Source organism: Globicephala melas, unplaced genomic scaffold (genome assembly GCF_963455315.2).
Source record: "Globicephala melas unplaced genomic scaffold, mGloMel1.2 SCAFFOLD_758, whole genome shotgun sequence".
Classification (NCBI taxonomy): Eukaryota; Metazoa; Chordata; class Mammalia; order Artiodactyla; family Delphinidae; genus Globicephala; species Globicephala melas.
This window is the reverse complement of record NW_027207896.1, coordinates 1-21,456: the sequence shown is the minus strand read 5'-3', so window position 1 is coordinate 21,456 and position 21,456 is coordinate 1. Positions and strand designations below refer to the sequence as shown.

The 21,456-nt window shown below is 67.6% G+C and overlaps 9 non-coding genes across 9 annotated transcripts; all 9 read left to right on the top strand.

Annotated features, from left to right (window-relative positions):
* Positions 1 to 2,306: 2,306 nt before the first annotated feature.
* Positions 2,307 to 2,425, top strand: LOC132596482 (5S ribosomal RNA). Its single transcript, XR_009562565.1, has one exon. It is a non-coding gene; the product is annotated as a 5S ribosomal RNA (ribosomal RNA).
* Positions 2,426 to 5,119: 2,694 nt separating this feature from the next.
* Positions 5,120 to 5,238, top strand: LOC132596481 (5S ribosomal RNA). Its single transcript, XR_009562564.1, has one exon. It is a non-coding gene; the product is annotated as a 5S ribosomal RNA (ribosomal RNA).
* Positions 5,239 to 7,932: 2,694 nt separating this feature from the next.
* LOC132596480 (5S ribosomal RNA) lies at positions 7,933 to 8,051 on the top strand. Its single transcript, XR_009562563.1, has one exon. It is a non-coding gene; the product is annotated as a 5S ribosomal RNA (ribosomal RNA).
* Positions 8,052 to 10,746: 2,695 nt separating this feature from the next.
* On the top strand, positions 10,747 to 10,865 carry LOC132596479 (5S ribosomal RNA). The gene has a single exon (XR_009562562.1). It is a non-coding gene; the product is annotated as a 5S ribosomal RNA (ribosomal RNA).
* A 2,694-nt stretch (positions 10,866 to 13,559) lies between these two features.
* LOC132596494 (5S ribosomal RNA) lies at positions 13,560 to 13,678 on the top strand. Its single transcript, XR_009562577.1, has one exon. It is a non-coding gene; the product is annotated as a 5S ribosomal RNA (ribosomal RNA).
* Positions 13,679 to 14,609: 931 nt separating this feature from the next.
* Positions 14,610 to 14,728, top strand: LOC132596493 (5S ribosomal RNA). The gene has a single exon (XR_009562576.1). It is a non-coding gene; the product is annotated as a 5S ribosomal RNA (ribosomal RNA).
* Positions 14,729 to 15,659: 931 nt separating this feature from the next.
* LOC132596492 (5S ribosomal RNA) lies at positions 15,660 to 15,778 on the top strand. Its single transcript, XR_009562575.1, has one exon. It is a non-coding gene; the product is annotated as a 5S ribosomal RNA (ribosomal RNA).
* Positions 15,779 to 18,474: 2,696 nt separating this feature from the next.
* On the top strand, positions 18,475 to 18,593 carry LOC132596489 (5S ribosomal RNA). The gene has a single exon (XR_009562572.1). It is a non-coding gene; the product is annotated as a 5S ribosomal RNA (ribosomal RNA).
* A 930-nt stretch (positions 18,594 to 19,523) lies between these two features.
* Positions 19,524 to 19,642, top strand: LOC132596478 (5S ribosomal RNA). The gene has a single exon (XR_009562561.1). It is a non-coding gene; the product is annotated as a 5S ribosomal RNA (ribosomal RNA).
* Positions 19,643 to 21,456: the final 1,814 nt, after the last annotated feature.

Genomic DNA, 21,456 nt, shown 5'->3' with positions numbered 1-21,456 from the left:
TTCAGATGCCTCCAGAGTTGAGGGAAGAAGGGGAGGGGGGAGGCCGGGAGCAGGGTGAGCCCTGAAATCCAACCCTTGTCCCGGTCACACCCCAGCAGCCCTCCCACCTCAGCCCCTTCAAGACCCCAGGGCTCCCCCAACCGCGCTGCACAGATCCTGCCCTGACCGTAGTCACCATGTTGATCCCCACGTTGAGCAAGATGAAGCTGACCGGGATCAGAAGAATTGAGTATCCTTGCTCCTGGCATTTCCTGGGGATGGGGCCAGTGAACGGCTCGGCTCGGTAGTAGTTTCGCTCACCCATGGCCGTTGGTCCCAGGACTGCCTGGGCCCTCTGCCCTCCAGTTTTAACTGGGAGCCAGACTGGGTCATAATGGGGCAGGTGGTGAGGTCACAGTGAGGGAGGGGGATGAAAAGGAGGGCCCAGAGTGGCATTCCCTGGTAACCAGGGTCAGGTAAGCTGAGCCTGGACAGTCAAACAGGGCCCGGTGGCCGGCATACATCCCCTCGAGCGGTCATTCATTCGCTCACCGCCCGCTGACTCACTTGTTCAAATGACACATTGCGTCTCTTGGCCCCTCTTGAGACTAGGAAGACCTTGGCCTCAGAGGCCTGCTGAAGGCCTGGCTGGAGTCCAGAGCCTCAGCCTTCTTCATGCCCTTCACTGGGCCTGGAGCTGGACCTGCCCAGATGTGGAACCTCCCAGTTTGGAAGCAACTTCTTGTATGAGGCTCTCTGTGGACAGGGACAGCTGAGACGCAGAGGAGGTGCCCAGAGACCAGGGGTTTGGAGTCTGCAGCTGCAGATGTACTTAGTGCATGGTATAGGACCAGGAGGGGCCTGCTGGCAGAACTGTGGCCACTAAACCAAAGGGACCCTCAGGCCAAGAAGGGGACACTGGCTTCTTATTGCAGGAAGCCAAGCGCAGGGACCCAGGCTGGCAGAAGGAGTGGCGCTTCCAAGCCACAGACCACCAATGTTTCCTGGACTCTGGCGCTCTTTATTCCTCTCTCCATGCCCTGCCGCCCCCTGCCCCTGCCCCCACTTGCTGCTGGTAAGTTCATTTTCCCAGTCTGGCTCCCGTGCAGAGAGGGCCTGGAGGCCGAGGTGGAAGGTAGCAGCGAGTTGGCCCGCGCTTGGCCCTCCTGCGGTTGCCGCTTCAGCACCAGACTGTCATACACCTGGTAGTTGGCATTGCCTCCCGGGTTCCGGCTGAGTGGCATGAAGGTGGGCGGGGGTGGAGGGTGCTCGGTAGCCTGGACGTCGGGCAGGAGGTGAGAGGGGCGGAGGAGCAGCGCTGAGCTGGGAGCCGGGGCCCGCTGGTCCGAGGCCTCGGCCAGTACCGTGAGGGAGGCGGAGGTGGCCACAGGGCGCCGCAAGGGCAGGATCTCAGCCCATTCGGCCGCCGGGTGCCGCACCTCGTGGGGATCGCGGGAGTAATCCAAGTGTCCCGTGGAGGGATGCAGGCTGCGGTTGGACTCGCTGTGAGCACAGCTGGGGAGGCTACGTCTGTGGGCCGGTGGGGTGTCGCGCTACCAGGCGTCGGGCCGGTAGACCCGAGGCACCAGAGCGGATGGAGGCTCAGAGCCCTCCAGACCCAGACTCTGCCGCGGGCCCAGTTGCCGTCCTTTCGGCCCGCGAGCCCCTCGACCTGCACCTGGCCGCCCCCACCGGCGCCCAGCCCCGGCGCCGCCACCTGTGTGCCGGTGTGTCCCTCCACAGCTCCCTCCGACAAAAGCCCCCCCCACCCCGCCCCTCTGGCGTGTCACCGCGGCCGGGTGCGGGAGCGGGATCGAGGGCAGGGGCCGCTTCCCCGGGCCTGCCGGCCACCAGGGGCGGGGTCCTGAGCTCGGCGGGGGGTGTGGGGGCAAGGGTGGCCTTGCCGGGGCTGAGGGGCCGTGGCGACTCAATGGTGGCTCCCAGTGGCTTCGGGCCAGCTGCTGTCGGGCAGGAGGGCCGGCCCGGGCTGCGGCCGGGCTGCGCCTAGGGCCGCGTGGGCGGGCAGGGCCGATGCCCAAGGGACCGCGGGCCCCGGGCCCTGAAGCCTCCGGGGCCACGTCCCTGTGAGCGACGTGCGGGATCTTGGGCGGGGCGCCAAGCGCCGAAGGGTTTGCTGGGTCACGGCCGCCCTGGGCTGGGAGGTGGTCGCCAAACCCTCCGCCGCCGCCCGATACCCGAGACCTCCGTTGCCCCTGCCTGGGCGGGCGAGGGGGCCCTGCCGGGGCGGGCCGGCCGCCAGGCTGGCGTTGAGGCGCCAGCGCCAGCGAAACTGGGCCTCAAGAGGCCGCCCGCGGCCCCCCGCCCCCGTCTACGGCCATACCACCCTGAACGCGCCCGATCTCGTCTGATCTCGGAAGCTAAGCAGGGTCGGGCCTGGTTAGTACTTGGATGGGAGACCGCCTGGGAATACCGGGTGCTGTAGGCTTTTTGCCTCCCGCTCCGCCCGCCTTCTCCTTTACTCGCCCGCGGCGGGGGGGCCGCCGGCTCCGCCCCCGCCGAGCCCCGCTGCAGGCAGTAGTCAAGGTGGTTTACCTGCCCGAGCAGGAAGCTTGGGCGATGGCAGAAGTGGGAAGAAACTCTTGAGCACAGGTTCTTGGGATCCACGGAGCAGCGCATGCACATGCGATGGGTGCCTACACAGCTGGCTTGCTTGTCTGTGGGGAAAGGCGAGATGGGTCAGGGCCTGGGTTCCTGAGGGGCTGAGAATCAAGGCAGGGATAGAAGAAAGGGGACAGGCCCACATCCCCTGAACCCACGCCGGCGCCCACTCACCTTTGTGGAAAATACGATTGAAAAGTGCCCGCAAGAATCTCTTCAGATGCCTCCAGAGTTGAGGGAAGAAGGGGAGGGGGGAGGCCGGGAGCAGGGTGAGCCCTGAAATCCAACCCTTGTCCCGGTCACACCCCAGCAGCCCTCCCACCTCAGCCCCTTCAAGACCCCAGGGCTCCCCCAACCGCGCTGCACAGATCCTGCCCTGACCGTAGTCACCATGTTGATCCCCACGTTGAGCAAGATGAAGCTGACCGGGATCAGAAGAATTGAGTATCCTTGCTCCTGGCATTTCCTGGGGATGGGGCCAGTGAACGGCTCGGCTCGGTAGTAGTTTCGCTCACCCATGGCCGTTGGTCCCAGGACTGCCTGGGCCCTCTGCCCTCCAGTTTTAACTGGGAGCCAGACTGGGTCATAATGGGGCAGGTGGTGAGGTCACAGTGAGGGAGGGGGATGAAAAGGAGGGCCCAGAGTGGCATTCCCTGGTAACCAGGGTCAGGTAAGCTGAGCCTGGACAGTCAAACAGGGCCCGGTGGCCGGCATACATCCCCTCGAGCGGTCATTCATTCGCTCACCGCCCGCTGACTCACTTGTTCAAATGACACATTGCGTCTCTTGGCCCCTCTTGAGACTAGGAAGACCTTGGCCTCAGAGGCCTGCTGAAGGCCTGGCTGGAGTCCAGAGCCTCAGCCTTCTTCATGCCCTTCACTGGGCCTGGAGCTGGACCTGCCCAGATGTGGAACCTCCCAGTTTGGAAGCAACTTCTTGTATGAGGCTCTCTGTGGACAGGGACAGCTGAGACGCAGAGGAGGTGCCCAGAGACCAGGGGTTGGAGTCTGCAGCTGCAGATGTACTTAGTGCATGGTATAGGACCAGGAGGGGCCTGCTGGCAGAACTGTGGCCACTAAACCAAAGGGACCCTCAGGCCAAGAAGGGGACACTGGCTTCTTATTGCAGGAAGCCAAGCGCAGGGACCCAGGCTGGCAGAAGGAGTGGCGCTTCCAAGCCACAGACCACCAATGTTTCCTGGACTCTGGCGCTCTTTATTCCTCTCTCCATGCCCTGCCGCCCCCTGCCCCTGCCCCCACTTGCTGCTGGTAAGTTCATTTTCCCAGTCTGGCTCCCGTGCAGAGAGGGCCTGGAGGCCGAGGTGGAAGGTAGCAGCGAGTTGGCCCGCGCTTGGCCCTCCTGCGGTTGCCGCTTCAGCACCAGACTGTCATACACCTGGTAGTTGGCATTGCCTCCCGGGTTCCGGCTGAGTGGCATGAAGGTGGGCGGGGGTGGAGGGTGCTCGGTAGCCTGGACGTCGGGCAGGAGGTGAGAGGGGCGGAGGAGCAGCGCTGAGCTGGGAGCCGGGGCCCGCTGGTCCGAGGCCTCGGCCAGTACCGTGAGGGAGGCGGAGGTGGCCACAGGGCGCCGCAAGGGCAGGATCTCAGCCCATTCGGCCGCCGGGTGCCGCACCTCGTGGGGATCGCGGGAGTAATCCAAGTGTCCCGTGGAGGGATGCAGGCTGCGGTTGGACTCGCTGTGAGCACAGCTGGGGAGGCTACGTCTGTGGGCCGGTGGGGTGTCGCGCTACCAGGCGTCGGGCCGGTAGACCCGAGGCACCAGAGCGGATGGAGGCTCAGAGCCCTCCAGACCCAGACTCCGCCGCGGGCCCAGTTGCCGTCCTTTCGGCCCGCGAGCCCCTCGACCTGCACCTGGCCGCCCCCACCGGCGCCCAGCCCCGGCGCCGCCACCTGTGTGCCGGTGTGTCCCTCCACAGCTCCCTCCGACAAAAGCCCCCCCCCACCCCGCCCCTCTGGCGTGTCACCGCGGCCGGGTGCGGGAGCGGGATCGAGGGCAGGGGCCGCTTCCCCGGGCCTGCCGGCCACCAGGGGCGGGGTCCTGAGCTCGGCGGGGGGTGTGGGGGCAAGGGTGGCCTTGCCGGGGCTGAGGGGCCGTGGCGACTCAATGGTGGCTCCCAGTGGCTTCGGGCCAGCTGCTGTCGGGCAGGAGGGCCGGCCCGGGCTGCGGCCGGGCTGCGCCTAGGGCCGCGTGGGCGGGCAGGGCCGATGCCCAAGGGACCGCGGGCCCCGGGCCCTGAAGCCTCCGGGGCCACGTCCCTGTGAGCGACGTGCGGGATCTTGGGCGGGGCGCCAAGCGCCGAAGGGTTTGCTGGGTCACGGCCGCCCTGGGCTGGGAGGTGGTCGCCAAACCCTCCGCCGCCGCCCGATACCCGAGACCTCCGTTGCCCCTGCCTGGGCGGGCGAGGGGGCCCTGCCGGGGCGGGCCGGCCGCCAGGCTGGCGTTAAGGCGCCAGCGCCAGCGAAACTGGGCCTCAAGAGGCCGCCCGCGGCCCCCCGCCCCCGTCTACGGCCATACCACCCTGAACGCGCCCGATCTCGTCTGATCTCGGAAGCTAAGCAGGGTCGGGCCTGGTTAGTACTTGGATGGGAGACCGCCTGGGAATACCGGGTGCTGTAGGCTTTTTGCCTCCCGCTCCGCCCGCCTTCTCCTTTACTCGCCCGCGGCGGGGGGGCCGCCGGCTCCGCCCCCGCCGAGCCCCGCTGCAGGCAGTAGTCAAGGTGGTTTACCTGCCCGAGCAGGAAGCTTGGGCGATGGCAGAAGTGGGAAGAAACTCTTGAGCACAGGTTCTTGGGATCCACGGAGCAGCGCATGCACATGCGATGGGTGCCTACACAGCTGGCTTGCTTGTCTGTGGGGAAAGGCGAGATGGGTCAGGGCCTGGGTTCCTGAGGGGCTGAGAATCAAGGCAGGGATAGAAGAAAGGGGACAGGCCCACATCCCCTGAACCCACGCCGGCGCCCACTCACCTTTGTGGAAAATACGATTGAAAAGTGCCCGCAAGAATCTCTTCAGATGCCTCCAGAGTTGAGGGAAGAAGGGGAGGGGGGAGGCCGGGAGCAGGGTGAGCCCTGAAATCCAACCCTTGTCCCGGTCACACCCCAGCAGCCCTCCCACCTCAGCCCCTTCAAGACCCCAGGGCTCCCCCAACCGCGCTGCACAGATCCTGCCCTGACCGTAGTCACCATGTTGATCCCCACGTTGAGCAAGATGAAGCTGACCGGGATCAGAAGAATTGAGTATCCTTGCTCCTGGCATTTCCTGGGGATGGGGCCAGTGAACGGCTCGGCTCGGTAGTAGTTTCGCTCACCCATGGCCGTTGGTCCCAGGACTGCCTGGGCCCTCTGCCCTCCAGTTTTAACTGGGAGCCAGACTGGGTCATAATGGGGCAGGTGGTGAGGTCACAGTGAGGGAGGGGGATGAAAAGGAGGGCCCAGAGTGGCATTCCCTGGTAACCAGGGTCAGGTAAGCTGAGCCTGGACAGTCAAACAGGGCCCGGTGGCCGGCATACATCCCCTCGAGCGGTCATTCATTCGCTCACCGCCCGCTGACTCACTTGTTCAAATGACACATTGCGTCTCTTGGCCCCTCTTGAGACTAGGAAGACCTTGGCCTCAGAGGCCTGCTGAAGGCCTGGCTGGAGTCCAGAGCCTCAGCCTTCTTCATGCCCTTCACTGGGCCTGGAGCTGGACCTGCCCAGATGTGGAACCTCCCAGTTTGGAAGCAACTTCTTGTATGAGGCTCTCTGTGGACAGGGACAGCTGAGACGCAGAGGAGGTGCCCAGAGACCAGGGGTTTGGAGTCTGCAGCTGCAGATGTACTTAGTGCATGGTATAGGACCAGGAGGGGCCTGCTGGCAGAACTGTGGCCACTAAACCAAAGGGACCCTCAGGCCAAGAAGGGGACACTGGCTTCTTATTGCAGGAAGCCAAGCGCAGGGACCCAGGCTGGCAGAAGGAGTGGCGCTTCCAAGCCACAGACCACCAATGTTTCCTGGACTCTGGCGCTCTTTATTCCTCTCTCCATGCCCTGCCGCCCCCTGCCCCTGCCCCCACTTGCTGCTGGTAAGTTCATTTTCCCAGTCTGGCTCCCGTGCAGAGAGGGCCTGGAGGCCGAGGTGGAAGGTAGCAGCGAGTTGGCCCGCGCTTGGCCCTCCTGCGGTTGCCGCTTCAGCACCAGACTGTCATACACCTGGTAGTTGGCATTGCCTCCCGGGTTCCGGCTGAGTGGCATGAAGGTGGGCGGGGGTGGAGGGTGCTCGGTAGCCTGGACGTCGGGCAGGAGGTGAGAGGGGCGGAGGAGCAGCGCTGAGCTGGGAGCCGGGGCCCGCTGGTCCGAGGCCTCGGCCAGTACCGTGAGGGAGGCGGAGGTGGCCACAGGGCGCCGCAAGGGCAGGATCTCAGCCCATTCGGCCGCCGGGTGCCGCACCTCGTGGGGATCGCGGGAGTAATCCAAGTGTCCCGTGGAGGGATGCAGGCTGCGGTTGGACTCGCTGTGAGCACAGCTGGGGAGGCTACGTCTGTGGGCCGGTGGGGTGTCGCGCTACCAGGCGTCGGGCCGGTAGACCCGAGGCACCAGAGCGGATGGAGGCTCAGAGCCCTCCAGACCCAGACTCCGCCGCGGGCCCAGTTGCCGTCCTTTCGGCCCGCGAGCCCCTCGACCTGCACCTGGCCGCCCCCACCGGCGCCCAGCCCCGGCGCCGCCACCTGTGTGCCGGTGTGTCCCTCCACAGCTCCCTCCGACAAAAGCCCCCCCCACCCCGCCCCTCTGGCGTGTCACCGCGGCCGGGTGCGGGAGCGGGATCGAGGGCAGGGGCCGCTTCCCCGGACCTGCCGGCCACCAGGGGCGGGGTCCTGAGCTCGGCGGGGGGTGTGGGGGCAAGGGTGGCCTTGCCGGGGCTGAGGGGCCGTGGCGACTCAATGGTGGCTCCCAGTGGCTTCGGGCCAGCTGCTGTCGGGCAGGAGGGCCGGCCCGGGCTGCGGCCGGGCTGCGCCTAGGGCCGCGTGGGCGGGCAGGGCCGATGCCCAAGGGACCGCGGGCCCCGGGCCCTGAAGCCTCCGGGGCCACGTCCCTGTGAGCGACGTGCGGGATCTTGGGCGGGGCGCCAAGCGCCGAAGGGTTTGCTGGGTCACGGCCGCCCTGGGCTGGGAGGTGGTCGCCAAACCCTCCGCCGCCGCCCGATACCCGAAACCTCCGTTGCCCCTGCCTGGGCGGGCGAGGGGGCCCTGCCGGGGCGGGCCGGCCGCCAGGCTGGCGTTAAGGCGCCAGCGCCAGCGAAACTGGGCCTCAAGAGGCCGCCCGCGGCCCCCCGCCCCCGTCTACGGCCATACCACCCTGAACGCGCCCGATCTCGTCTGATCTCGGAAGCTAAGCAGGGTCGGGCCTGGTTAGTACTTGGATGGGAGACCGCCTGGGAATACCGGGTGCTGTAGGCTTTTTGCCTCCCGCTCCGCCCGCCTTCTCCTTTACTCGCCCGCGGCGGGGGGGCCGCCGGCTCCGCCCCCGCCGAGCCCCGCTGCAGGCAGTAGTCAAGGTGGTTTACCTGCCCGAGCAGGAAGCTTGGGCGATGGCAGAAGTGGGAAGAAACTCTTGAGCACAGGTTCTTGGGATCCACGGAGCAGCGCATGCACATGCGATGGGTGCCTACACAGCTGGCTTGCTTGTCTGTGGGGAAAGGCGAGATGGGTCAGGGCCTGGGTTCCTGAGGGGCTGAGAATCAAGGCAGGGATAGAAGAAAGGGGACAGGCCCACATCCCCTGAACCCACGCCGGCGCCCACTCACCTTTGTGGAAAATACGATTGAAAAGTGCCCGCAAGAATCTCTTCAGATGCCTCCAGAGTTGAGGGAAGAAGGGGAGGGGGGAGGCCGGGAGCAGGGTGAGCCCTGAAATCCAACCCTTGTCCCGGTCACACCCCAGCAGCCCTCCCACCTCAGCCCCTTCAAGACCCCAGGGCTCCCCCAACCGCGCTGCACAGATCCTGCCCTGACCGTAGTCACCATGTTGATCCCCACGTTGAGCAAGATGAAGCTGACCGGGATCAGAAGAATTGAGTATCCTTGCTCCTGGCATTTCCTGGGGATGGGGCCAGTGAACGGCTCGGCTCGGTAGTAGTTTCGCTCACCCATGGCCGTTGGTCCCAGGACTGCCTGGGCCCTCTGCCCTCCAGTTTTAACTGGGAGCCAGACTGGGTCATAATGGGGCAGGTGGTGAGGTCACAGTGAGGGAGGGGGATGAAAAGGAGGGCCCAGAGTGGCATTCCCTGGTAACCAGGGTCAGGTAAGCTGAGCCTGGACAGTCAAACAGGGCCCGGTGGCCGGCATACATCCCCTCGAGCGGTCATTCATTCGCTCACCGCCCGCTGACTCACTTGTTCAAATGACACATTGCGTCTCTTGGCCCCTCTTGAGACTAGGAAGACCTTGGCCTCAGAGGCCTGCTGAAGGCCTGGCTGGAGTCCAGAGCCTCAGCCTTCTTCATGCCCTTCACTGGGCCTGGAGCTGGACCTGCCCAGATGTGGAACCTCCCAGTTTGGAAGCAACTTCTTGTATGAGGCTCTCTGTGGACAGGGACAGCTGAGACGCAGAGGAGGTGCCCAGAGACCAGGGGTTTGGAGTCTGCAGCTGCAGATGTACTTAGTGCATGGTATAGGACCAGGAGGGGCCTGCTGGCAGAACTGTGGCCACTAAACCAAAGGGACCCTCAGGCCAAGAAGGGGACACTGGCTTCTTATTGCAGGAAGCCAAGCGCCGGGACCCAGGCTGGCAGAAGGAGTGGCGCTTCCAAGCCACAGACCACCAATGTTTCCTGGACTCTGGCGCTCTTTATTCCTCTCTCCATGCCCTGCCGCCCCCTGCCCCTGCCCCCACTTGCTGCTGGTAAGTTCATTTTCCCAGTCTGGCTCCCGTGCAGAGAGGGCCTGGAGGCCGAGGTGGAAGGTAGCAGCGAGTTGGCCCGCGCTTGGCCCTCCTGCGGTTGCCGCTTCAGCACCAGACTGTCATACACCTGGTAGTTGGCATTGCCTCCCGGGTTCCGGCTGAGTGGCATGAAGGTGGGCGGGGGTGGAGGGTGCTCGGTAGCCTGGACGTCGGGCAGGAGGTGAGAGGGGCGGAGGAGCAGCGCTGAGCTGGGAGCCGGGGCCCGCTGGTCCGAGGCCTCGGCCAGTACCGTGAGGGAGGCGGAGGTGGCCACAGGGCGCCGCAAGGGCAGGATCTCAGCCCATTCGGCCGCCGGGTGCCGCACCTCGTGGGGATCGCGGGAGTAATCCAAGTGTCCCGTGGAGGGATGCAGGCTGCGGTTGGACTCGCTGTGAGCACAGCTGGGGAGGCTACGTCTGTGGGCCGGTGGGGTGTCGCGCTACCAGGCGTCGGGCCGGTAGACCCGAGGCACCAGAGCGGATGGAGGCTCAGAGCCCTCCAGACCCAGACTCCGCCGCGGGCCCAGTTGCCGTCCTTTCGGCCCGCGAGCCCCTCGACCTGCACCTGGCCGCCCCCACCGGCGCCCAGCCCCGGCGCCGCCACCTGTGTGCCGGTGTGTCCCTCCACAGCTCCCTCCGACAAAAGCCCCCCCCCACCCCGCCCCTCTGGCGTGTCACCGCGGCCGGGTGCGGGAGCGGGATCGAGGGCAGGGGCCGCTTCCCCGGACCTGCCGGCCACCAGGGGCGGGGTCCTGAGCTCGGCGGGGGGTGTGGGGGCAAGGGTGGCCTTGCCGGGGCTGAGGGGCCGTGGCGACTCAATGGTGGCTCCCAGTGGCTTCGGGCCAGCTGCTGTCGGGCAGGAGGGCCGGCCCGGGCTGCGGCCGGGCTGCGCCTAGGGCCGCGTGGGCGGGCAGGGCCGATGCCCAAGGGACCGCGGGCCCCGGGCCCTGAAGCCTCCGGGGCCACGTCCCTGTGAGCGACGTGCGGGATCTTGGGCGGGGCGCCAAGCGCCGAAGGGTTTGCTGGGTCACGGCCGCCCTGGGCTGGGAGGTGGTCGCCAAACCCTCCGCCGCCGCCCGATACCCGAAACCTCCGTTGCCCCTGCCTGGGCGGGCGAGGGGGCCCTGCCGGGGCGGGCCGGCCGCCAGGCTGGCGTTAAGGCGCCAGCGCCAGCGAAACTGGGCCTCAAGAGGCCGCCCGCGGCCCCCCGCCCCCGTCTACGGCCATACCACCCTGAACGCGCCCGATCTCGTCTGATCTCGGAAGCTAAGCAGGGTCGGGCCTGGTTAGTACTTGGATGGGAGACCGCCTGGGAATACCGGGTGCTGTAGGCTTTTTGCCTCCCGCTCCGCCCGCCTTCTCCTTTACTCGCCCGCGGCGGGGGGGCCGCCGGCTCCGCCCCCGCCGAGCCCCGCTGCAGGCAGTAGTCAAGGTGGTTTACCTGCCCGAGCAGGAAGCTTGGGCGATGGCAGAAGTGGGAAGAAACTCTTGAGCACAGGTTCTTGGGATCCACGGAGCAGCGCATGCACATGCGATGGGTGCCTACACAGCTGGCTTGCTTGTCTGTGGGGAAAGGCGAGATGGGTCAGGGCCTGGGTTCCTGAGGGGCTGAGAATCAAGGCAGGGATAGAAGAAAGGGGACAGGCCCACATCCCCTGAACCCACGCCGGCGCCCACTCACCTTTGTGGAAAATACGATTGAAAAGTGCCCGCAAGAATCTCTTCAGATGCCTCCAGAGTTGAGGGAAGAAGGGGAGGGGGGAGGCCGGGAGCAGGGTGAGCCCTGAAATCCAACCCTTGTCCCGGTCACACCCCAGCAGCCCTCCCACCTCAGCCCCTTCAAGACCCCAGGGCTCCCCCAACCGCGCTGCACAGATCCTGCCCTGACCGTAGTCACCATGTTGATCCCCACGTTGAGCAAGATGAAGCTGACCGGGATCAGAAGAATTGAGTATCCTTGCTCCTGGCATTTCCTGGGGATGGGGCCAGTGAACGGCTCGGCTCGGTAGTAGTTTCGCTCACCCATGGCCGTTGGTCCCAGGACTGCCTGGGCCCTCTGCCCTCCAGTTTTAACTGGGAGCCAGACTGGGTCATAATGGGGCAGGTGGTGAGGTCACAGTGAGGGAGGGGGATGAAAAGGAGGGCCCAGAGTGGCATTCCCTGGTAACCAGGGTCAGGTAAGCTGAGCCTGGACAGTCAAACAGGGCCCGGTGGCCGGCATACATCCCCTCGAGCGGTCATTCATTCGCTCACCGCCCGCTGACTCACTTGTTCAAATGACACATTGCGTCTCTTGGCCCCTCTTGAGACTAGGAAGACCTTGGCCTCAGAGGCCTGCTGAAGGCCTGGCTGGAGTCCAGAGCCTCAGCCTTCTTCATGCCCTTCACTGGGCCTGGAGCTGGACCTGCCCAGATGTGGAACCTCCCAGTTTGGAAGCAACTTCTTGTATGAGGCTCTCTGTGGACAGGGACAGCTGAGACACAGAGGAGGTGCCCAGAGACCAGGGGTTTGGAGTCTGCAGCTGCAGATGTACTTAGTGCATGGTATAGGACCAGGAGGGGCCTGCTGGCAGAACTGTGGCCACTAAACCAAAGGGACCCTCAGGCCAAGAAGGGGACACTGGCTTCTTATTGCAGGAAGCCAAGCGCAGGGACCCAGGCTGGCAGAAGGAGTGGCGCTTCCAAGCCACAGACCACCAATGTTTCCTGGACTCTGGCGCTCTTTATTCCTCTCTCCATGCCCTGCCGCCCCCTGCCCCTGCCCCCACTTGCTGCTGGTAAGTTCATTTTCCCAGTCTGGCTCCCGTGCAGAGAGGGCCTGGAGGCCGAGGTGGAAGGTAGCAGCGAGTTGGCCCGCGCTTGGCCCTCCTGCGGTTGCCGCTTCAGCACCAGACTGTCATACACCTGGTAGTTGGCATTGCCTCCCGGGTTCCGGCTGAGTGGCATGAAGGTGGGCGGGGGTGGAGGGTGCTCGGTAGCCTGGACGTCGGGCAGGAGGTGAGAGGGGCGGAGGAGCAGCGCTGAGCTGGGAGCCGGGGCCCGCTGGTCCGAGGCCTCGGCCAGTACCGTGAGGGAGGCGGAGGTGGCCACAGGGCGCCGCAAGGGCAGGATCTCAGCCCATTCGGCCGCCGGGTGCCGCACCTCGTGGGGATCGCGGGAGTAATCCAAGTGTCCCGTGGAGGGATGCAGGCTGCGGTTGGACTCGCTGTGAGCACAGCTGGGGAGGCTACGTCTGTGGGCCGGTGGGGTGTCGCGCTACCAGGCGTCGGGCCGGTAGACCCGAGGCACCAGAGCGGATGGAGGCTCAGAGCCCTCCAGACCCAGACTCCGCCGCGGGCCCAGTTGCCGTCCTTTCGGCCCGCGAGCCCCTCGACCTGCACCTGGCCGCCCCCACCGGCGCCCAGCCCCGGCGCCGCCACCTGTGTGCCGGTGTGTCCCTCCACAGCTCCCTCCGACAAAAGCCCCCCCCACCCCGCCCCTCTGGCGTGTCACCGCGGCCGGGTGCGGGAGCGGGATCGAGGGCAGGGGCCGCTTCCCCGGGCCTGCCGGCCACCAGGGGCGGGGTCCTGAGCTCGGCGGGGGGTGTGGGGGCAAGGGTGGCCTTGCCGGGGCTGAGGGGCCGTGGCGACTCAATGGTGGCTCCCGGTGGCTTCGGGCCAGCTGCTGTCGGGCAGGAGGGCCGGCCCGGGCTGCGGCCGGGCTGCGCCTAGGGCCGCGTGGGCGGGCAGGGCCGATGCCCAAGGGACCGCGGGCCCCGGGCCCTGAAGCCTCCGGGGCCACGTCCCTGTGAGCGACGTGCGGGATCTTGGGCGGGGCGCCAAGCGCCGAAGGGTTTGCTGGGTCACGGCCGCCCTGGGCTGGGAGGTGGTCGCCAAACCCTCCGCCGCCGCCCGATACCCGAGACCTCCGTTGCCCCTGCCTGGGCGGGCGAGGGGGCCCTGCCGGGGCGGGCCGGCCGCCAGGCTGGCGTTAAGGCGCCAGCGCCAGCGAAACTGGGCCTCAAGAGGCCGCCCGCGGCCCCCCGCCCCCGTCTACGGCCATACCACCCTGAACGCGCCCGATCTCGTCTGATCTCGGAAGCTAAGCAGGGTCGGGCCTGGTTAGTACTTGGATGGGAGACCGCCTGGGAATACCGGGTGCTGTAGGCTTTTTGCCTCCCGCTCCGCCCGCCTTCTCCTTTACTCGCCCGCGGCGGGGGCCGCCGGCTCCGCCCCCGCCGGGCCCCGCTGCAGGCCCCACCTCCTCAGGCCCCTCCCACCACGGCGCGCGCCGGCGGGGTCGCTCCCCGCCGGCCCGGCCGGCCAGGCGGCCAGAAGGCGGCCCTGGAAGGCAGGCGCACCCCAGACGCTCCCGGGGTGGCTGGCCCGGACCCAGACTCCGCCGCGGGCCCAGTTGCCGTCCTTTCGGCCCGCGAGCCCCTCGACCTGCACCTGGCCGCCCCCACCGGCGCCCAGCCCCGGCTCCGCCACCTGTGTGCCGGTGTGTCCCTCCACAGCTCCCTCCGACAAAAGCCCCCCCCACCCCGCCCCTCTGGCGTGTCACCGCGGCCGGGTGCGGGAGCGGGATCGAGGGCAGGGGCCGCTTCCCCGGGCCTGCCGGCCACCAGGGGCGGGGTCCTGAGCTCGGCGGGGGGTGTGGGGGCAAGGGTGGCCTTGCCGGGGCTGAGGGGCCGTGGCGACTCAATGGTGGCTCCCAGTGGCTTCGGGCCAGCTGCTGTCGGGCAGGAGGGCCGGCCCGGGCTGCGGCCGGGCTGCGCCTAGGGCCGCGTGGGCGGGCAGGGCCGATGCCCAAGGGACCGCGGGCCCCGGGCCCTGAAGCCTCCGGGGCCACGTCCCTGTGAGCGACGTGCGGGATCTTGGGCGGGGCGCCAAGCGCCGAAGGGTTTGCTGGGTCACGGCCGCCCTGGGCTGGGAGGTGGTCGCCAAACCCTCCGCCGCCGCCCGATACCCGAGACCTCCGTTGCCCCTGCCTGGGCGGGCGAGGGGGCCCTGCCGGGGCGGGCCGGCCGCCAGGCTGGCGTTAAGGCGCCAGCGCCAGCGAAACTGGGCCTCAAGAGGCCGCCCGCGGCCCCCCGCCCCCGTCTACGGCCATACCACCCTGAACGCGCCCGATCTCGTCTGATCTCGGAAGCTAAGCAGGGTCGGGCCTGGTTAGTACTTGGATGGGAGACCGCCTGGGAATACCGGGTGCTGTAGGCTTTTTGCCTCCCGCTCCGCCCGCCTTCTCCTTTACTCGCCCGCGGCGGGGGCCGCCGGCTCCGCCCCCGCCGGGCCCCGCTGCAGGCCCCACCTCCTCAGGCCCCTCCCACCACGGCGCGCGCCGGCGGGGTCGCTCCCCGCCGGCCCGGCCGGCCAGGCGGCCAGAAGGCGGCCCTGGAAGGCAGGCGCACCCCAGACGCTCCCGGGGTGGCTGGCCCGGACCCAGACTCCGCCGCGGGCCCAGTTGCCGTCCTTTCGGCCCGCGAGCCCCTCGACCTGCACCTGGCCGCCCCCACCGGCGCCCAGCCCCGGCGCCGCCACCTGTGTGCCGGTGTGTCCCTCCACAGCTCCCTCCGACAAAAGCCCCCCCCACCCCGCCCCTCTGGCGTGTCACCGCGGCCGGGTGCGGGAGCGGGATCGAGGGCAGGGGCCGCTTCCCCGGGCCTGCCGGCCACCAGGGGCGGGGTCCTGAGCTCGGCGGGGGGTGTGGGGGCAAGGGTGGCCTTGCCGGGGCTGAGGGGCCGTGGCGACTCAATGGTGGCTCCCAGTGGCTTCGGGCCAGCTGCTGTCGGGCAGGAGGGCCGGCCCGGGCTGCGGCCGGGCTGCGCCTAGGGCCGCGTGGGCGGGCAGGGCCGATGCCCAAGGGACCGCGGGCCCCGGGCCCTGAAGCCTCCGGGGCCACGTCCCTGTGAGCGACGTGCGGGATCTTGGGCGGGGCGCCAAGCGCCGAAGGGTTTGCTGGGTCACGGCCGCCCTGGGCTGGGAGGTGGTCGCCAAACCCTCCGCCGCCGCCCGATACCCGAGACCTCCGTTGCCCCTGCCTGGGCGGGCGAGGGGGCCCTGCCGGGGCGGGCCGGCCGCCAGGCTGGTGTTAAGGCGCCAGCGCCAGCGAAACTGGGCCTCAAGAGGCCGCCCGCGGCCCCCCGCCCCCGTCTACGGCCATACCACCCTGAACGCGCCCGATCTCGTCTGATCTCGGAAGCTAAGCAGGGTCGGGCCTGGTTAGTACTTGGATGGGAGACCGCCTGGGAATACCGGGTGCTGTAGGCTTTTTGCCTCCCGCTCCGCCCGCCTTCTCCTTTACTCGCCCGCGGCGGGGGGGCCGCCGGCTCCGCCCCCGCCGAGCCCCGCTGCAGGCAGTAGTCAAGGTGGGTTTACCTGCCCGAGCAGGAAGCTTGGGCGATGGCAGAAGTGGGAAGAAACTCTTGAGCACAGGTTCTTGGGATCCACGGAGCAGCGCATGCACATGCGATGGGTGCCTACACAGCTGGCTTGCTTGTCTGTGGGGAAAGGCGAGATGGGTCAGGGCCTGGGTTCCTGAGGGGCTGAGAATCAAGGCAGGGATAGAAGAAAGGGGACAGGCCCACATCCCCTGAACCCACGCCGGCGCCCACTCACCTTTGTGGAAAATACGATTGAAAAGTGCCCGCAAGAATCTCTTCAGATGCCTCCAGAGTTGAGGGAAGAAGGGGAGGGGGGAGGCCGGGAGCAGGGTGAGCCCTGAAATCCAACCCTTGTCCCGGTCACACCCCAGCAGCCCTCCCACCTCAGCCCCTTCAAGACCCCAGGGCTCCCCCAACCGCGCTGCACAGATCCTGCCCTGACCGTAGTCACCATGTTGATCCCCACGTTGAGCAAGATGAAGCTGACCGGGATCAGAAGAATTGAGTATCCTTGCTCCTGGCATTTCCTGGGGATGGGGCCAGTGAACGGCTCGGCTCGGTAGTAGTTTCGCTCACCCATGGCCGTTGGTCCCAGGACTGCCTGGGCCCTCTGCCCTCCAGTTTTAACTGGGAGCCAGACTGGGTCATAATGGGGCAGGTGGTGAGGTCACAGTGAGGGAGGGGGATGAAAAGGAGGGCCCAGAGTGGCATTCCCTGGTAACCAGGGTCAGGTAAGCTGAGCCTGGACAGTCAAACAGGGCCCGGTGGCCGGCATACATCCCCTCGAGCGGTCATTCATTCGCTCACCGCCCGCTGACTCACTTGTTCAAATGACACATTGCGTCTCTTGGCCCCTCTTGAGACTAGGAAGACCTTGGCCTCAGAGGCCTGCTGAAGGCCTGGCTGGAGTCCAGAGCCTCAGCCTTCTTCATGCCCTTCACTGGGCCTGGAGCTGGACCTGCCCAGATGTGGAACCTCCCAGTTTGGAAGCAACTTCTTGTATGAGGCTCTCTGTGGACAGGGACAGCTGAGACACAGAGGAGGTGCCCAGAGACCAGGGGTTTGGAGTCTGCAGCTGCAGATGTACTTAGTGCATGGTATAGGACCAGGAGGGGCCTGCTGGCAGAACTGTGGCCACTAAACCAAAGGGACCCTCAGGCCAAGAAGGGGACACTGGCTTCTTATTGCAGGAAGCCAAGCGCAGGGACCCAGGCTGGCAGAAGGAGTGGCGCTTCCAAGCCACAGACCACCAATGTTTCCTGGACTCTGGCGCTCTTTATTCCTTTCTCCATGCCCTGCCGCCCCCTGCCCCTGCCCCCACTTGCTGCTGGTAAGTTCATTTTCCCAGTCTGGCTCCCGTGCAGAGAGGGCCTGGAGGCCGAGGTGGAAGGTAGCAGCGAGTTGGCCCGCGCTTGGCCCTCCTGCGGTTGCCGCTTCAGCACCAGACTGTCATACACCTGGTAGTTGGCATTGCCTCCCGGGTTCCGGCTGAGTGGCATGAAGGTGGGCGGGGGTGGAGGGTGCTCGGTAGCCTGGACGTCGGGCAGGAGGTGAGAGGGGCGGAGGAGCAGCGCTGAGCTGGGAGCCGGGGCCCGCTGGTCCGAGGCCTCGGCCAGTACCGGGAGGGAGGCGGAGGTGGCCACAGGGCGCCGCAAGGGCAGGATCTCAGCCCATTCGGCCGCCGGGTGCCGCACCTCGTGGGGATCGCGGGAGTAATCCAAGTGTCCCGTGGAGGGATGCAGGCTGCGGTTGGACTCGCTGTGAGCACAGCTGGGGAGGCTACGTCTGTGGGCCGGTGGGGTGTCGCGCTACCAGGCGTCGGGCCGGTAGACCCGAGGCACCAGAGCGGATGGAGGCTCAGAGCCCTCCAGACCCAGACTCCGCCATGGGCCCAGTTGCCGTCCTTTCGGCCCGCGAGCCCCTCGACCTGCACCTGGCCGCCCCCACCGGCGCCCAGCCCCGGCGCCGCCACCTGTGTGCCGGTGTGTCCCTCCACAGCTCCCTCCGACAAAAGCCCCACCCCCACCCCGCCCCTCTGGCGTGTCACCGCGGCCGGGTGCGGGAGCGGGATCGAGGGCAGGGGCCGCTTCCCCGGGCCTGCCGGCCACCAGGGGCGGGGTCCTGAGTCGGCGGGGGGTGTGGGGGCAAGGGTGGCCTTGCCGGGGCTGAGGGGCCGTGGCGACTCAATGGTGGCTCCCGGTGGCTTCGGGCCAGCTGCTGTCGGGCAGGAGGGCCGGCCCGGGCTGCGGCCGGGCTGCGCCTAGGGCCGCGTGGGCGGGCAGGGCCGATGCCCAAGGGACCGCGGGCCCCGGGCCCTGAAGCCTCCGGGGCCACGTCCCTGTGAGCGACGTGCGGGATCTTGGGCGGGGCGCCAAGCGCCGAAGGGTTTGCTGGGTCACGGCCGCCCTGGGCTGGGAGGTGGTCGCCAAACCCTCCGCCGCCGCCCGATACCCGAGACCTCCGTTGCCCCTGCCTGGGCGGGCGAGGGGGCCCTGCCGGGGCGGGCCGGCCGCCAGGCTGGCGTTAAGGCGCCAGCGCCAGCGAAACTGGGCCTCAAGAGGCCGCCCGCGGCCCCCCGCCCCCGTCTACGGCCATACCACCCTGAACGCGCCCGATCTCGTCTGATCTCGGAAGCTAAGCAGGGTCGGGCCTGGTTAGTACTTGGATGGGAGACCGCCTGGGAATACCGGGTGCTGTAGGCTTTTTGCCTCCCGCTCCGCCCGCCTTCTCCTTTACTCGCCCGCGGCGGGGGCCGCCGGCTCCGCCTCCGCCGGGCCCCGCTGCAGGCCCCACCTCCTCAGGCCCCTCCCACCACGGCGCGCGCCGGCGGGGTCGCTCCCCGCCGGCCCGGCCGGCCAGGCGGCCAGAAGGCGGCCCTGGAAGGCAGGCGCACCCCAGACGCTCCCGGGGTGGCTGGCCCGGACCCAGACTCCGCCGCGGGCCCAGTTGCCGTCCTTTCGGCCCGCGAGCCCCTCGACCTGCACCTGGCCGCCCCCACCGGCGCCCAGCCCCGGCTCCGCCACCTGTGTGCCGGTGTGTCCCTCCACAGCTCCCTCCGACAAAAGACCCCCCACCCCGCCCCTCTGGCGTGTCACCGCGGCCGGGTGCGGGAGCGGGATCGAGGGCAGGGGCCGCTTCCCCGGGCCTGCCGGCCACCAGGGGCGGGGTCCTGAGCTCGGCGGGGGGTGTGGGGGCAAGGGTGGCCTTGCCGGGGCTGAGGGGCCGTGGCGACTCAATGGTGGCTCCCAGTGGCTTCGGGCCAGCTGCTGTCGGGCAGGAGGGCCGGCCCGGGCTGCGGCCGGGCTGCGCCTAGGGCCGCGTGGGCGGGCAGGGCCGATGCCCAAGGGACCGCGGGCCCCGGGCCCTGAAGCCTCCGGGGCCACGTCCCTGTGAGCGACGTGCGGGATCTTGGGCGGGGCGCCAAGCGCCGAAGGGTTTGCTGGGTCACGGCCGCCCTGGGCTGGGAGGTGGTCGCCAAACCCTCCGCCGCCGCCCGATACCCGAGACCTCCGTTGCCCCTGCCTGGGCGGGCGAGGGGGCCCTGCCGGGGCGGGCCGGCCGCCAGGCTGGTGTTAAGGCGCCAGCGCCAGCGAAACTGGGCCTCAAGAGGCCGCCCGCGGCCCCCCGCCCCCGTCTACGGCCATACCACCCTGAACGCGCCCGATCTCGTCTGATCTCGGAAGCTAAGCAGGGTCGGGCCTGGTTAGTACTTGGATGGGAGACCGCCTGGGAATACCGGGTGCTGTAGGCTTTTTGCCTCCCGCTCCGCCCGCCTTCTCCTTTACTCGCCCGCGGCGGGGGGGCCGCCGGCTCCGCCCCCGCCGAGCCCCGCTGCAGGCAGTAGTCAAGGTGGGTTTACCTGCCCGAGCAGGAAGCTTGGGCGATGGCAGAAGTGGGAAGAAACTCTTGAGCACAGGTTCTTGGGATCCACGGAGCAGCGCATGCACATGCGATGGGTGCCTACACAGCTGGCTTGCTTGTCTGTGGGGAAAGGCGAGATGGGTCAGGGCCTGGGTTCCTGAGGGGCTGAGAATCAAGGCAGGGATAGAAGAAAGGGGACAGGCCCACATCCCCTGAACCCACGCCGGCGCCCACTCACCTTTGTGGAAAATACGATTGAAAAGTGCCCGCAAGAATCTCTTCAGATGCCTCCAGAGTTGAGGGAAGAAGGGGAGGGGGGAGGCCGGGAGCAGGGTGAGCCCTGAAATCCAACCCTTGTCCCGGTCACACCCCAGCAGCCCTCCCACCTCAGCCCCTTCAAGACCCCAGGGCTCCCCCAACCGCGCTGCACAGATCCTGCCCTGACCATAGTCACCATGTTGATCCCCACGTTGAGCAAGATGAAGCTGACCGGGATCAGAAGAATTGAGTATCCTTGCTCCTGGCATTTCCTGGGGATGGGGCCAGTGAACGGCTCGGCTCGGTAGTAGTTTCGCTCACCCATGGCCGTTGGTCCCAGGACTGCCTGGGCCCTCTGCCCTCCAGTTTTAACTGGGAGCCAGACTGGGTCATAATGGGGCAGGTGGTGAGGTCACAGTGAGGGAGGGGGATGAAAAGGAGGGCCCAGAGTGGCATTCCCTGGTAACCAGGGTCAGGTAAGCTGAGCCTGGACAGTCAAACAGGGCCCGGTGGCCGGCATACATCCCCTCGAGCGGTCATTCATTCGCTCACCGCCCGCTGACTCACTTGTTCAAATGACACATTGCGTCTCTTGGCCCCTCTTGAGACTAGGAAGACCTTGGCCTCAGAGGCCTGCTGAAGGCCTGGCTGGAGTCCAGAGCCTCAGCCTTCTTCATGCCCTTCACTGGGCCTGGAGCTGGACCTGCCCAGATGTGGAACCTCCCAGTTTGGAAGCAACTTCTTGTATGAGGCTCTCTGTGGACAGGGACAGCTGAGACACAGAGGAGGTGCCCAGAGACCAGGGGTTTGGAGTCTGCAGCTGCAGATGTACTTAGTGCATGGTATAGGACCAGGAGGGGCCTGCTGGCAGAACTGTGGCCACTAAACCAAAGGGACCCTCAGGCCAAGAAGGGGACACTGGCTTCTTATTGCAGGAAGCCAAGCGCAGGGACCCAGGCTGGCAGAAGGAGTGGCGCTTCCAAGCCACAGACCACCAATGTTTCCTGGACTCTGGCGCTCTTTATTCCTCTCTCCATGCCCTGCCGCCCCCTGCCCCTGCCCCCACTTGCTGCTGGTAAGTTCATTTTCCCAGTCTGGCTCCCGTGCAGAGAGGGCCTGGAGGCCGAGGTGGAAGGTAGCAGCGAGTTGGCCCGCGCTTGGCCCTCCTGCGGTTGCCGCTTCAGCACCAGACTGTCATACACCTGGTAGTTGGCATTGCCTCCCGGGTTCCGGCTGAGTGGCATGAAGGTGGGCGGGGGTGGAGGGTGCTCGGTAGCCTGGACGTCGGGCAGGAGGTGAGAGGGGCGGAGGAGCAGCGCTGAGCTGGGAGCCGGGGCCCGCTGGTCCGAGGCCTCGGCCAGTACCGTGAGGGAGGCGGAGGTGGCCACAGGGCGCCGCAAGGGCAGGATCTCAGCCCATTCGGCCGCCGGGTGCCGCACCTCGTGG